Source organism: Protopterus annectens, chromosome 15.part0 (genome assembly GCF_019279795.1).
Source record: "Protopterus annectens isolate FY-2018-M chromosome 15.part0, PAN1.0, whole genome shotgun sequence".
In the NCBI taxonomy this organism is placed as follows: Eukaryota; Metazoa; Chordata; order Ceratodontiformes; family Protopteridae; genus Protopterus; species Protopterus annectens.
In genome coordinates, this window is record NC_056749.1 from 629,429,287 (window position 1) to 629,444,389 (window position 15,103).

At 38.4% G+C, this 15,103-nt stretch overlaps 1 protein-coding gene across 1 annotated transcript in view; it reads left to right on the top strand.

Annotated features, from left to right (window-relative positions):
* The window catches only part of LRCH2 (leucine rich repeats and calponin homology domain containing 2), a 2,522,829-nt gene that overhangs the window by 1,778,026 nt on the left and 729,700 nt on the right, over window positions 1-15,103 (top strand). The gene's annotated exons all lie outside the window — the stretch shown is intronic.

Here is a 15,103-nt window from a genome sequence, read left to right on the forward strand (position 1 = left end):
CTGCAGTACTAAGATTTCAGCCCTGCCCCTGGTCCTTCAAGCTCTGGATCAGTGGCAGCAGCGAGGACACTAATGCCTTTAGCCAGATTTTACATGCAAATTCTTCAGTGGATGCTAGCCACGAAGGTCATCACTTTACCAATACCAACAGATTTTAGGTGGTGGATTCAGTCAGATCAGATTCTACAAGGCCATCCATTTATTCCCCCTCAGTGCAAGGGCATAGTGACCACGGATGCTTCTCAGATAGAGTGGGGGGGGGGGACATTTTATGGGGAAAACAGTGCAGGGCAATTGTTCCCCCGAAGAGGCCATCTTTCATATTAATGTCCTTGAAATGAGAGCAGTGATTTTAGCATTGCAGGCTTTCCAGGATACTCTCCGCTTAGGGACTGTTGTAGTGCAAACAAACAACATGTCGGTAGTTTGGTACATCAACAAACAAGGAGGGAACCAAATCCTATTCTTTGTTTAGAGAAGCTCTGACTGTGGCAGTGGGCGATCTCATCCATTCGGTTTCTCATAGCCATGCACATTCCCAGGGGAATCCTGTGTGATAGCAGACAAACTGAGCAGGTACATTATTTTACCCCACAAATGGTCTCTCTACAAAAATGTGATGGAAATGATTTTCTGTCACTTGTGCCAGCTGTGCTATGATCCTTTTGTTTCTCCCCTAAACAAAAAATGCAATAACTACTTTGTCCTAATTCCCCATCAGGGGGAATCACCAAGGGATGCTCTACTTCACGATTGGCTCCCCCAGTCTATTCTATGCTTTTCAACCCATACCACTAATTCTGAAATTATTTCAGAAAGCTAGCATGTTGAAGAGCAGTCATCCTCATTGCACCTTACTGGCCTTGACAAATCTGGTTTTCCTTCCTTTGAGCTCACTTGCTTCTCCAGCCTTAGATGCTGGATCTGATTCCAGACCTCCTGTCTCACCTGACAGGCATGATTCAATGAAACATGACCAACTTCAGGATGAATGCCTGGCTTCTTCAGTTCCGTTAATAGCCAGACAACCTATGCTCTCTTCACCTGTTCGTCACATACTTTTATCATCCCATAAGCCTTCTACCAGAAAGCTCTATTCCAGCAAATGGAAGAGGTTTGTTCAGTGGTTTCATCTAAATAATAGTGAACCATTTTCAGGCCAATACATAGCATTCTTGAATTTTTGTCCCATCTTTTTAAAGAAGGAGCTAGTTCATCAACTATTAAAGTTCAGTTAGTAGCCATATCAAATTTTATTGGTTTTGATGGTTCCTGTGTCAAGTCTAGTATATCAAGCAAAGCCTTATCGAAGGCACTCGTCTTCTAAGACCTCCTTTTAGAGATCCTACTGCTCCATGGGACCTGAATCTGGAACTGCAGGCTCTTACTAAATCTCCCTTTGAACCAGCAGCTACATGTGACCTTAAATACCTTTCTTGGAAGACAGTGTTTCTGGTAGCTGTTACCTCTGCCAGACAAATTTCTGAGATTCAAGCCTTTTTCACTAAACCACCATGCTTGATTTTTCACAAGGATAGAGTTATACTGCAGACTGAATGCTTCCTTTCTTCCTAAGGTGGTGTCAGAATCTAATATCAATCAGCCCATTGATTTGCCAGTATTCTTTCCTAAATTTACAAATAAGAGTGAATACAGATTACATTTATTAGATGTCCACAGACAATTAAGTTTCTACCTACATAGAACAAAAAACTTCAGAAAACAGTATGTTTTATTCGTAGAAGTAAAATTGGGAAAACTAATAGGCGGCTAACCACCTGTATTTCATTTGTTTTTAACAAACTGGGCATTACTCTGACAAAACTGTTATGATGTCCATTCAACTAGATCCCCATGGCTGCTACACAGTGTTTCAATCCAGATTGTCCATGGGTGATGTATGAGCAGCAGCAGCTTGGGCTACTCTCCATACTTTTGTTACTCATTAAACATTGGATCTGGTTTCCAGAGGTAGAGCATCATTTTAGATCAGTGCTGCTCAGGAATATCCTTTCTTGAGTCCACTCTGGATTTTAGGTAGCTGGCGATTCTGTCCCATCAGTTGAGGATATAATGAAAATTGACAACATCAGTTAAAGAAGTTAAGTACTCACCATTGTTTCATCTGTGTTGGCCACTTTCATTCTTCCTCAACTCCCTTCCCACCATCCCTTGTCCTTGAAAGCTTCTGGAAGAATGAGTGGTTACAGGACATTTCTGTTTTCTATATTAAGCTCCAGATCTAGCCCCATTCATTTCTACTGAAGTCAGCAAACAGGCTCTAAGGTAATTGGGGTTGGTGCATTGTGGATAAGGGAAAAGCTTGAGCGTTTTTGGTTGTCACGAGCTTTAGCAATGGCTGAGTCATATCCAAAGGATCAGAGCCTAACCCATCAGTAGAGGAAGAATGAAAATGGACAACACAGATGGGACGTTATGGTCAGTACATAACTTCTTTTATTTATTTATTTTTTGATGAAAGTAGTCAGCTTCCAGATGGAACTGAGTCAGTTTTAAGTGTTTGAGATAGTATGAAATGAGTATTTCTTCTTTGCAGAATACAACTATGCTACATTTTTTGGAATTAAGCTTAAACTGATGTTCAGTGCATTTTATATGAACCTTGTTGAGTGATGTGGGAGCTTGGCATAATGGTTAAGGTGTTTACCTTACAAACACAAGGTGCAGGGTTTTATTCTCACATGGGGTAATTGGCTAGGCTTAAAATGGCCCACAAGGGCAGTTAGCTTAGTATTACTCTAGGAATCTATGATGTCGTTTCTAGTGTGTTCATTAAAGTTGTTCTCCAAATTGCTGTGGGTGGAGTAGGTTCATAGGTTGTGATATCACATTTGCAACTTAATGGCTGTCAAGAATCTTATTGCTCTTACCCTTTCAAGTGTTTTCTATGTACCATATAGTATCAGAGTTATCTGTAAGAATGTTATCAGTGTACTAATTCGAACTGCTTTTGGAAACTCATTCCAGACGAATGATGGAAGTGTAATGTATTTTTCCATTTTTTTTCTCAATTGTTTGTTTTCAACTTGAAGTTACTGTCAGTATTAGCTTTACCAGCTGTGTGCTCCAAGCACAGTTGAGTCAGGTCTAACATTACTGTAAAGACAGAGGTCACCAATGAGAGGTCTACTGAAAGTAATGAAAACGTCTGTACTTCATTGTGGCTCTTGTTGCTTCTATCCCACGATTTTCCTAATTACAGATCTCTTCCTTTCGTATTAATTTGGAAAGTACAAACACTGACCCTTGTCTAGAGATTGTGTCCAGGCCCCTCCACTTTCTGTGCTGGACCAGCAGGGAATCTCTGGACATTTAGGTACCTGGTTCTCCCAAGCTCAGTTGTTTCTTGTTACAAATAAGAAACCACCATGATGATTTTTTTGAAGATACAAGCAGCTCTAAATCTTTGGTGTAAAAAGTATTAAATACAGCATTGTATTTAATGATTAGGTAAATTAAAGAGGTCTGCAGAGGAACAATAACTTGCCTGATTTGTCTGGACCTACTTTAGAATATTGTGTACATAACTCTGTAAACGTTTGTAATTGTATTGACAACACACTGCTGAAAGCTGCATTTGTCCATGTATTAGATTCCCTAGATCTGTAATAATGTTATCAGTTTTAGGCCACCTTCAAAAATCTCTGCCCCCCCCCCCCCCCACACACACACACACACGCACACAATTTCACTGTGACTGCTGATTGACTAATCCCAAGGAGGGAAATCAGCAGTCAGGGTGAAGATTTCTTCAGTACGTTCTTGTCTTGAGATGCTATTTTAACATGCAGTTTATATACTGGGGGGGGATGTTTTATACAAATGCTAAGAACAAAAATTGTTTAACTTATAGTTAGTTTACCCCTTTTAGTGTCCTTCTGTACATTAGTGATATAACATGGGAGTATATGCTTTACAGTCTACCTACAAGTTTAACAAAGTCAGCAAAAGTCCAGTGTTTTTCAGCCACTTTGTCTTGCAAAACCACATTTCACAAATGAGATGAGCTGTGATGAGTCACAGCTTGAAGTTATGAGAAAGAGTAGTGGAAGCTAGGTTAAGGGAGGTGATGATTAGTGATCAGCAGTATGGTTTCATGCCAGGAAAGAGCACTACAGATGCAATATTTGCTCTGAGAGTGTTGTAGAAATACAGAGAAGGTCAGAAGGAGTTGCATTGTGTCTTTGTGGACTTAGAGAAAGCATATGACAGGGTGCCTAGAGAGGAGTTGTGGTATTGTATGAGGAAGTCGGGAGTGGCAGAGAAGTATGTAAGAGTGGTACAGGATATGTACAAGGGTAGTGTGACATTGGTGAGGACTGCGGTGGGAGTGACAGATACGTTTAAGGTGGAGGTGGGATTACATCAAGGATCAGCTCTGAGCCCTTTCTTATTTGCAGTGGTGATGGACAGGTTGACAGATGAGATTAGACAGGAGGCCCCGTGGACTATGATGTTTGCAGATGACATTGTGATATGTAGTGAGAGTAGGGACCAGGTTGAGGAGACCCTGGAGAGGTGGATATATGCTTTAGGGAGGAGAGGAATGAAGGTCAGCAGGGCTAAAACAGAATATATGTGTGTAAATGAGAGGGAGGGTAGAAGAATGGAGAGGATGCAGGGAGTAGAGTTGGTAAAGGTGGTTGAGTTTAAGTACTTGGGATCAGCAGTTCAGAGTAATGGTCAGTGTGGAAGAGAGGTGAAGAAAAGAGTACAGGTAGGGTGGAATGGGTGGAGAAGAGTGTCAGGAGTGATTTGTGACAGACTGGTACCAATAAGAGTGAAAGGGAAGGTCTACAAGAGGGTAGTGAGACCAGCTATGTTATATGGGTTGGAGACTGTAGCATTGACGAAAAGGCAGGAGTCAGAGCTGGATGTGGCAGAGTTAAAGGTGTTAAGATTTGCACCGTGTGTGACTAGGATGGATAGGATTAGGAATCAGTATATTAGAGGGTCAGCTCAGGTTGGACAGTTTGGAGACAAAGCAAGAGAGGCGAGATTGTGTTGGTTTGGACATGTGCTGAGGAGGGATGCTGGGTATATTGGGAAAAGGATGCTAAGGATGGAGCTGCCAGGTAAGAGGAAAAGAGGAAGGCCTAAGATAAGTTTTATGGATGCGGTGAGATAGGACATGCAGGCAGTTGGTGTGAAAGAGCATGATGCAGAGGACAGGAAGAAATGGAAACAGATGATCCACTGTGGCGACCCCCAATGGGAACAGCCGAAAGAAGATGATGATGAGATGATTTTTAATATTCCATTTATTAGCTAATTTCAGGGTTGCTGGTCTTTTTTCTGTTCATCTCTGTCTCCCAACAACAGACATTGGTTCAAGTCCAAGGTTCTGCTGATTCTTCTAGTGAACTCCTGTGCTTTTCTCTGTCCCCCGAGCATTTTCCTTTGGAACATTGGAAAAGGTTTTACTGACAAAGTCTCTCTGTGAACCTTACTGTCAGAAGAAGGTGAAGCAGAGTCCCCTTTTGCTTGCTGGCTCACTTTTAGTTGGATAAAATTTTTATTTCCCCCTTAACCTGTTCTACATGAAAAATTAATTTGATCCTTCAGGGGAAAAACACTTTGAAGATAACTGGATACAGCTGCTTGAATCTCACACCTGCCTCTCGACATTCCCTGATTGCTGGGATAAATTTGCTTCTATTCTGACTGGTGTACAGTGAATAATAATTTTATGTAAACACCCTGTTGCCTCAAATTTTTAATACTCTGCCCTTCTGCCGCAGTTTTATCGGGATTAACTCTTTCTGCTGGTATGATTGCTTGTTTACCATTCTAGGTCTTGGCTGCTTTCTCATGGCCAAGTTTGGAGCATATGCATGATTTGCCATTTTAATTAAATTCTACTGTGGAACACCAATCCAGTTGCTTATGTGTGCTTTTATAAAATTAATGCAGTCTGTTTTTTCCAGTTTCCCTGGTACAGCAGACAATCTCAAGGGCACGCTGTCTTCTAATTGAACTTTTTTTTTTTAACAGTTATTCTTGAGAAACCTCATATTCAGCCAGTTTTCTCTTCATGTCAGCCTCTGATTTTTTTTAGTTTTATCAGTTCATTTGAATGGCTAGTTAAAGCTTCTTCTATTTTTTCCAACCTTTTGTTGTTTGAATTCATGTACTCCTTCAGTTTTTATTTATTTTAATCACCTCTGAGCTTGAAGTTATTTTTATTTTTTTCACATTTGTTTACCAGCTGGCTCCGTGGTAGGATGAAACAACAGTCTTTATTAGTTATAAAAAAGTTTGCTCAAGGTAACCCAAAAGGTTTTACGTCACAGTAAGCTACCTTAAAAACTTGGTACTTCCTTATTGTACTGGTAGTACAGGTGAACCAATACCAAACATTTCAAGTGTGTTTTCAAAAAGCTTATATAAAACTAGCTGGTGTGTTTACACACTGTGTATAAATGCATCAAGTCAAAGCACACTTGGCCACGAAAAAACCTTTTCTTAAAAACAGCTGTACACATGTAAAAACCAAACAATATAAAAAGCTGGTGTATTTAAATAGTTCAGTACCTTTTCCTTGAGTAGTGCCAAGTTGAAGCACAGTTCCAGGTGTAAACTGTCAGCACACTGCCATGAAAGTTCCAATGGAGTGACTGAAAAAGCATCCACATTGAGTCAAACAGTCAAAATAACCACATGGTAGCAAATTCAAACAGGCAAGTTGCTTTTCAAAAGTTAATCCAGAAGAGATGCTTCTTTAAATTGTAGAACTTCTTTCACGTTGTAGAAACCAACAAGTAGATGAAACCAAACAGAAGAAAGTACTTGTAAAGCACTTTTCGTTCACTTCAGTAACTGAACTTCCTCAGACAAGTTTTTAATGATTTGTCACAGTTTAAAAAGAGCTCCTTTTGGTTAATTAACCTATCAGAGCTGGCAATTATTTAATGCATTCAGTAAATTTAAAGTTATAGTACATAAATTTCACAACAGTATCTCAAATATTAAAGGTTGTATCCTTAGGTTGCACTAGACCATATTAATGTGAATCAGAAATTAGTATACAAAGTTGTATTCCCACCAATAGTACCCAACATTCGTTCTCTATCTTTATTTAGTGGTACCTGTAAGACAAAGTTCAGGTTACAAAACCTATTATAGTATCCCAAAGTTGTGTAAAAAGTCCACTGTAAAAAACAGTCTTATTGGAATCTGCAAAACTAAACACAAGTAGAATAGTTTAACTTGTGTATACATATATACACTCAACTTTATTTACTAATATGAATGGGAAAACTGTGTTCAGTCCCTTTGTTGTCACATAGTGACAAAACACATAGTGACACCCAAAACACAGTATCAACCTCAAAGGAGATACAATACTCGAAGTTATGTGAACAGGAACTGAAACCATGTGTTTTAGTTACAAATAAGGAAAAAGATTTCACAATCTATAATTATACTTCATTTACTTTAGAACCGGAATTGGTTGACCTTTTGGCCAAGGGTTTCACTTTCATTCCTACCGATAGGTGCAACATTGTGGACCTCTTGGTGGACTTGAAACTTTTTACTAGGAAATTAAACCTTACTGTTTTATTTGGTAACTCTTCTTATAGCAATAACGAACTGAAAGTCACTAGTACTTACAACCCACCTATACATCCTTTTATTGGTTTGTTTGAAGTAATGTGTGAAAATGAAATCAGAAAGGTGGTCTGTAACTTCAACAAACAAAGGTGGACTAGCAATATTACTACTAAAGAAAGGGACTTATTTACATCCTTTTGTAAACTTCCCATTAGGGCTATGAAGCCAGACAAGGGAGGTGGCCTTGTTGTTATGCATAAGGCTCACTATGCTAAGAAGATGAATACTATTTTGGAAAAAGAGACATACGAAGAAGTTAGCATTAATGAGATGAATATTGCCTACAACAAGATTAAGATGTTCCTAAATGACTTGTTCATAGATGGACTAATTGACACTAAAATATTAAACTACCTAACCTTTCTTGTCCCAAGAGCACCACAAATTTTTGGAATACCTAAGATCCATAAAGACATACAGGACCCCCCACTTAGATCCTTAGTGGACGGTAGACAGTCAATTACTTACCCATGTTCAAAATTGGCAGACACAATTTTGACCAAATATGTACAAAAAGAGAACCAAATATGTAAGGATTCTTGGTCATTTTTAGAAGAAATTAATGGAATTAAATATGAGGAGGACTACAACTTTTTATCAATGGATGTCTGCGATTTATATTCCAGCATTCCTCATAACACTGGAGTGGAATGGGTAACCGAACACATGAGGTCTAAGGGAGCACCCGACAATGAAACCTTACTGGTTGAACAACTTTTAGACATCATTTTGCAAAACAACTATTTACAATTTGATGGTAAGGTATACTTACAAAAAAATCGGAGTAGCTATGGGGACACCTACAGGGGCTAGTTTTGCTAACCTGGTTATTGCATATTGGGACACTAATTTTGCCTTTAACCATGAGTACTTTAGAAAGGTAAAGGTTTACAAGAGATTTTTAGATGACATTTTTCTCCTATTCAAGGGTGACCAGAGAGAAGCGGAGAAAATTGTGGAATACCTTAACAACACAACCCCCTTTCTTAAATTTACATACAACTACCAAGAGTGTGGGATTAACTTTTTGGACATTGACCTGCGTAAAGATACAATGAATAGGAGGTATACTGCTAAGATCTATAGAAAGGCCACTTACTCAAACTCCTTTTTACATTTTTCTAGCGAACACCCACTATATCAGAAAAAATCCGTGGTTAAAGGCCAATTAGTGAGAGCAGCTAGGATGGTGACATCTGAGGAGGACTTTGAGCAGGAAATGGACCTTCTATTCCAAATGTTTACACGTAGGGGGTACCCTGGATACTTTTTGAAGGATATTTTTGAGGAAGTTATAAGAAAAAGAATTACAGGGACATATAGACCTATTCTTAATTGTCTCACATCATTTAATAACATCATGGGCAGTACAGTGGAATTACCTCCTGTAGATGGTGAACTTAATACATCCAATACTGGATGTACAAAAGTAAATTTAATAGGGGAAGGTAAGGTTAATTCAAGTAAATACCAGCTAGCATTTACTTTTACATACACACCTATAGCAAGTGACATACAAAGAGTGGTGAGTAAATGTTGGTACTACTTTTCTTTAAACAAGGAGATTTTTGACAAAATTGGGGAATATCCCTGTATTAGTTTCAGAAAAGGAAAAAATATTAAACAGCTTTTGGAAAAAAGGAATTATGACTACAATAACAAAGGACCCGGAGGCACACGTAGGTGTGGTAGCTGTAACCAATGCAAGTACATAGTTACTGGGAACTACTTTAAAATCTGGAGTGAGACATTTTTCACTAGGGGTACATAGAACTGTAACACTAAAAGCGTGGTCTACCTTGCAGAATGCCAATGTTGTCAAGCATTCTATGTGGGCAAAACCGACCGTAGGTTGCGGGACCGGATATATGAACACATATACGCCATTAGTAAAAAGAACACTAATAATGCACTAGCACAACATTGTGAATGAAGTGCAGGCCACTTCTTTAAATTCAGAATTATTTCACAGGTTGCAAGTACTATAGGGAACAAAAATGGAACTGATGTATGCTTAATAAAACTTTTGTTAGAAAAAAGTGAATTAAACTGGCAACTTAGGTTGAATGCGCACCAGGAACCTGGCTTAAATGACAGTTGCAGTATAGCTTGTATACTAAAAATTAAAAGTTTATATAGATAATGGGGCACATTTATATACGTTTACTTTTGGAGCTTCCATTAATTACTCACTATGTGACAACAAAGGGACTGAACACTGAGAGTACAGTTTTCCCATTCATATTAGTAAATAAAGTTGAGTGTATATATGTATACACAAGTTAAACTATTCTACTTGTGTTTAGTTTTGCAGATTCCAATAAGATTGTTTTTTACAGTGGACTTTTTACACAACTTTGGGATTTTGCACTTCATACTATAATAGGTTTTGTAACCTGAACTTTGTCTTACAGGTACCACTAAATAAAGATAGAGAACGAATGTTGGGTACTATTGGTGGGAATACAACTTTGTATACTAATTTCTGATTCACATTAATATGGTCTAGTGCAACCTAAGGATACAGCCTTTAATATTTGAGATACTGTTGTGAATTTTATGTACTGTAACTTTAAATTTAAAGAGTGCATTAAATAATTGCCAGCTCTGATAGGTTAATTAACCAAAAGGAGCTCTTTTTAAACTGTGACAAATCATTAAAAACTTGTCTGAGGAAGTTCAGTTACTGAAGTGAACGAAAAGCGCTTTAAAAGTACTTTCTTCTGTTTGGTTTCATCTACTTGTTGGTTTCTACAACGTGAAAGAAGTTCTACAATTTAAAGAAGCATCTCTGCTGGATTAACTTTTGAAAAGCAACTTGCCTCTTTGAATTTGCTACCATGTGGCTGGTTTGACTGTTTGACTCAATGTGGATGCTTTTTCAGTCAATCCATTGGAACTTTCATGGCAGTGTGCTGACAGTTTACACTTGGGGTAAGAAATAGACTTTTCTTTTCACCAGCGTTTTTGCTGGAAGAGCTTCAAGTGTACAAGTACTTTTTTTGTTTGGTTTCATCTACCTGTTGGTTGTTACAACGTGAAGGAAGTTCTACAACTTAAAGAAGCACCTTTGCTGGACTAACTTCTTAAAAGCAACTTGCCTTTTTGAATTTGCTACCATGTGGCTATTTTGACTGTTTGACTCAATGTGGATGCTTTTTCAGTCACTCCATTGGAACTTTCATGGCAGTGTGCTGACAGTTTACACCTGGAACTGTGCTTCAACTTGGCACTACTCAAGGAAAAGGTACTGAACTATTTAAATACGCCAGCTTTTTATATTGTTTGGTTTTTACATGTGTACAGCTGTTTTTAAGAAAAGTTTTTTTCGTCGCCAAGTGTGCTTTGACTTGATGGATTTATACACAGTGTGTAAACACACCAGCTAGTTTTATATAAGCTTTTTGAAAACACACTTGAAACGTTTGGTATTGGTTCACCTGTACTAACCAGTACAATAAGGAAGTACCAAGTTTTTAAGGTGGCTTACTATGACGTAAAACCTTTTGGGTTACCTTGAGCAAACTTTTTTATAACTAATAAAGACTGTTGTTTCATCCTACCACGGAGCCAGGTGGTTTTTGTTCATAGTTTGTGACGGTTATTGGTGGATTTCGACATTTGTTTACCAGGAAAGTCTGACTGGACAAAGTGTCCTTTTTCAGCGGAGGCCTGGAGCAAAAAGCTCCACATTTGTAAATAACAGTGCAATACATATAAAACATACAGATACAAATGTTGATTCAGTGTCCGATGCAAGCACAAAATGAAAAATACATGTCAATACATTTTGATGAACAGCTGCAGAATCCTTCACAGTCATTGTTTTCTCATTAACTTTTCTGCTTGATTTTCTTTCCGGTATTCCAAATTTCTTCTTTACTGCCACCCATGCCATGTATTTACTAATCAGTAACTGCATTTTATCAAAAAAAAATTTTTCAATGGCACTCCTTTTTCTCAGTTTCTGTTTTCACAGTGGGAGAGCTGAAGTTATGCTGTTCATTGTGCAGCCATCTTGGAATTCCCATAATAATATTTTTAGGTAGAATATAATACAACCCAGCATAATCCTCATTCCTTGCTGATAGCCCCTTACTGCCACAAACCTACCATTGCTATCTTTGTTCCTCTTTTGTCACAATTGAAGCTCCTTTAGCAATTAGTATAAACACTCTTCTTTACCTTTTTCCCCAACATTCTACCGAGTATCCATCCTGAAATCCCCATCCCTTGCCTATAGCCCCTTACTGCCACAAATCTACCATTGCTGTCTTTGTTCATCTTCTGTTACTATTGAAGGTCCTTCAGCAATTACTATAAACACTCTCCTTTACCCTTTTCCCCAATATTATACTGAGTATCCATCCTGAAATATGTTTACTATAGCCATTATGATATGATTATAAATGAATCAGTTTGTATTAGTAGTATACTTAAATATCTCACTATGAGAAGGTAATTTTAGTTTAACCAAAATCTTTTCAGGTAGAGTATTTTTAATGCCTTGTTATCTGTTTGATTTTCTAGCAACCAATTTTCTATGAAAAGACTGATATATTTGGGTTTATTTATGGTGTATTGTTTTACTTTGATGTGTTTTAAGGCAAGCTGTAGTAAGTTACGTCTTTAGTCTTGCTTGGCTCTATTAAGTTACTTGATTTTAAAGTGTATATTGTAATGTTAGTAAGGTTTTTTTATATACCTGTTATGTGCTGTTTTTAATGGTGGGTGCTCTTTAAAATTTACATGGATTGTGTTGGCTAATTGTTCTAATTAGCTTATGGATTGTTGTATTTAAGTTCACATTGCATTGGTTTCCAACCTTTGTCTGATGGAGAGACATTGTTCCCTCCGAAAGCGCTTACTTAATAAACCTGTGTTCTTAGTTTGAAGAGCCGGCTGTGATTATTTCATCATCCCTTGCTATTTTTGTGTTTTATCCAGTTTGTGGTTTGCTTTCTTGGAGTTCAAGTTGTGTTTAGCATGGTGAGTGGATCTGGAATGTCACCGCAAGGTTTGCTTTTTACCCAAGCGGAACAAAACAATGAACAAAATAATGACTTGGATAATGGCAATACGACTGTCGAGGCGAATACTGATGGTAACCTTACAGCTCTTATCCACCTCTTAATGAACTGAGTTGATAGTATCAGCCAACGTATGGACTCGTATGCTTTTTCTGGTATTACTGTAGCAGGTTCGAGTCCGCCTTTGCAGTTGCCAAGGCAACATAATCCACCAGAGCGCAGTTGCGCTACCGCAACTGAAGTTATTCCCGTTTGTTCTGTGAACAACATGGTTTCAGAGGTCCTTGGTTCAACGGGCATCCAAGCCGAGCAAAACACAGCTACACAAGGTGTTAACAACGCTGTACAAAGGAACAAGTCACATTTGGATAGCACGTCGGTTCCAACAATTAGCATGTTCTTGGGTAATACAAATTTTTTCAGTGATGGCGAAAGTAGTATGGATGGAGAGCCAAGGAAACAAGACGTTACAGTGAGTAGTATTACTAGCTTAATTAGCAGTTTTGATCAGAAACTTTTTAAATGCAAAAAGCTGCAATTGGAGGTTTCATATTTGCAGGAATGTCTTGATAAAAGACTGATTCCTAAAGGGCTTAGGCAATGGCATTACCCAGTTGGGCTTGTAGAAGGCTCACATTTTCATCAACAGTTGCTTGCCTTGTTCGATAAGCAAGGCTTTGAGTTCATTAACTTGCTTATCGCCCAATATAAACTTGAAATTGATTCACTGAAAAGTGATTTGGAACTTTAAGAGCACAACATCAAAACGGACCCTGATTTTATACGTTATAAATACGAGTATGTTCGCATCTTCACCAGTATTGAAGCCACCATGGTAAAGATGCTGAACATAAAAAAGAAAAAGATCATGAGGGATGTCCATGATTATTCTAAAAACAGTGCTTACCCTCGTCCACCATTATCAGTGCAGGTTGCTAGCAATAATGGAACTATTCATGAACTTGTTGCGAATATTGATGATGACACCCAACAGGGTTCAAACTGTTATTCCCAACCCTCAAACTGACGACGGCCAGCCTCCCCATCGTAGTGAGAGAATATTCAATAATAGTATTAACAATAGCACAAACAGGGGGCACATTAACTTACAAACAACACAACAACAACAAAAACAAAGTTACCCTGTTAATAATGGACTAAATGAGAATAATCAACAGGGTTTTCAGACGAACAGGAATGGTCAACAAACGAGGTCGAAAGTGGGCAGGAATCAAGGGAACACGAGGAACAGGAGAAACCAGCGCAGGAGATGACCCACCATCCTGTTATTCCCTGTATTATGGTCATTTCCGAAGAGGACTTCAAGGTTTACAATTGCACTCTCTTTGATGTTAGTCAAGATATTGTGGACTTTTTTTTAAAAGGTTTGTCCTTTGTCCCCGACTCGCACTTCGACCTGGTTAAAACAATTATCGACCTTAAACTTTTTGTTCGTAAGTTGAATTTGAGAATTTGCTTGGGTGACAGGTCCACTCTTACCAGTTCCTTAAAAGTCTCTAGTGTATTTAATCCACCATTGCATGAAACGTTATGCATTTTTGAAAAAATGTGCGAGTTTGATTTAAGAGCTTTGGCTCTGAATAAGCATGCTGATTTTAATAAACATAGTATTAACATCACTAGGAACCAACGAGAGTTTATCAATATGCTACGTGACTGTAATATAAGGGTTATGAAACCGGACAAGGTGGGGTGGGCTTGTGTTTATGGATTATTATATGTATGTTGAAAAAATGTTGAGCCTGCTTGATAATGATGCCTACGTTTTAGCTAGTATTGGTGAAGTTAATTCAGCTTATAATAGCATCAGGTATATCTTGGAAGATTTATTTTTAGAGGGGGTCACCAACATTGATTTGCATCGATATTGGAGCATCTTAGCCCCCAAGTTACCCGTGTTGTTCGGTTTGCCTAAGCTACACAAATCGACTGTTGATCCCCCATTCAGACCCATAGTGGATGGTCGTGGGTCCATCACCTATGCATGTGCAAAATACATTGACAGTATTTTGAGGCCACTGGTGGAACAAGAGACACAAATATGCAAGGATTCCTGGAGTTTCTTGCATTCAATTAACAACAGTTGCTTCAACAAAGATTTTTGGTTCCTCACAATTGATGTTAGGGACCTATATACAGTTATTCCACAAAACTTGGGTTTGGAATGGATTAGGGAGTTCCTAACATCAAGAGGAATCAAAAATGAGACTATACACTTGGTGGTGACCCTTTTAGAGATTGTACTTACTTACAACTTTATGGTCTTTGATGGTAAAATATATTTACAGAAGTCCAGAGTAGCAATGGGTTTACCCTGTGGAAGGAGCTTTGCCAGTTGCATCATGGCACATTGGGAAAGGACCTTATTATTCACCAATACTATGTTTTGTGATAATGTGGCCTGGTACACAAGGTAC